The following is a 1428-nucleotide window of genomic DNA, read 5'->3' as shown; positions in this document are numbered from 1 at the left end:
CTAAACTTAAGCGACAGCAGGATATGAAATGACACTAACGTAAGATGAGATTTATTTTTGCCAAGACAACCTTATTCTAGTCTTTGATTTATGTTGGCAAAGTTACTTTCATTAACCCTTAGGGCCCGCTTTAATATTACACACACTTTTGTCACTCTGAGCACAGGATGCGCTTTTTAAAATCAAGCTTTTAAAATATTTTTATTAATATTATTTACTCATTGAATTAATTAAAAAAAGTACCTTTTTAAGTTTTTAAGCTTAAATTTAAAAAGTCCCTCTTCAGTGATCATGTTTTTTAAAAATGTCTGACCCGTTTTGCAGCACCCCTTCCCCCTTATAAATAACAAACAGTCCCAATCCGTAAACACTGAGGGAGGCTTGCACAGCGACTAGGAGCACATGCAGGTCACCGAGTCCAGTTAAAGTCCCACTGAGGTGTTTACATGTCAGAATAGCGTGACTTCATGTTGCATCATCTGAAATTTGATTAATCCAGTTTTATTTACACAACAATTCGACTTTTTCTAACATCATGTAAACGCACTGACTATTTGACTGTTTTGTCAAAAAATTGAACTTTACTGATAGAATTCGGCTGTGTTTTTACAGTAGTTTGTTACGGTGTAACAAGTCGTAGAGACAAAATGTGAATGTTTGGTTTGGGTTCCAGTTTCTCCCTCACAGTTTCCTGCTGCTGTTACTGGAGTTACTGTAGGACTGCTGCTGCTGCTGACACTCTTCATCGCCGGACTCTTCATCTGGAAAATACGGAACAATAACGGTGAGCGTGGCCATTTTTACTTCACTGCTGAATTTAACATGTAGGTTTAACTCAATGATAATATGTCAGAAAACATATTTTATCTGAAAGGATAAAAGTGAGAAAAAGTCTGAGCTGGCTGATGCTCAGTAAATGTACTGTGCCGGTACAGATGTACTAGATATACTGTGTAAGAGCTGATCTTATAACTTAATATTACAAATATTATTATTAACTTACAAAGCAGAAATATGTGAATTTGTGGAGGAATTATTCAGCATATGCGAAAGTGTTTTCTTTAATAAAAATCTCTGTTTTCTTTACATTTTATACTGTGATCTCTCATCTGTGTTTTAGGATTCAGACCTGCAAAGAGTAAGTTTTCCCTTACGCAAAATAAAAATGTACTCTTTTTATTATGAAGAAATCAACATGTCATCTATAATTATCTTGTCAACAATAGTAATCAATCATTCATGTCAAGTCTTGTCTCTCATATTATTACTGATCATTTCAAATTAAGTTTGACTTAATTTTCTGCTTCTAGCTTCAGAATTGTCAGAGCTGTCGGACAACACTTCAGCTCCTAACTGATCACAGTGAGTAAGTCATTGTTTTAATTATGCTGAGCATGTAATAAAAAATATAATAATAATAGCAATCAT

The 1428-nt window shown here is 34.2% G+C and overlaps 1 long non-coding RNA gene across 1 annotated transcript; it reads left to right on the top strand.

Annotated features, from left to right (window-relative positions):
- Window positions 1-713: 713 nt before the first annotated feature.
- On the top strand, window positions 714-1367 carry LOC121965164. The gene is made up of 3 exons (XR_006107457.1): window positions 714-784; window positions 1121-1138; window positions 1311-1367. It is a non-coding gene; the product is annotated as an uncharacterized LOC121965164 (long non-coding RNA).
- The last annotated feature ends 61 nt before the right edge of the window (window positions 1368-1428 follow it).

The sequence above is a fragment of the Plectropomus leopardus genome, unplaced genomic scaffold, assembly GCF_008729295.1.
Source record: "Plectropomus leopardus isolate mb unplaced genomic scaffold, YSFRI_Pleo_2.0 unplaced_scaffold18866, whole genome shotgun sequence".
Taxonomy (NCBI): domain Eukaryota; kingdom Metazoa; phylum Chordata; class Actinopteri; order Perciformes; family Serranidae; genus Plectropomus; species Plectropomus leopardus.
This window is presented reverse-complemented; position numbering and strand designations above follow the sequence as displayed.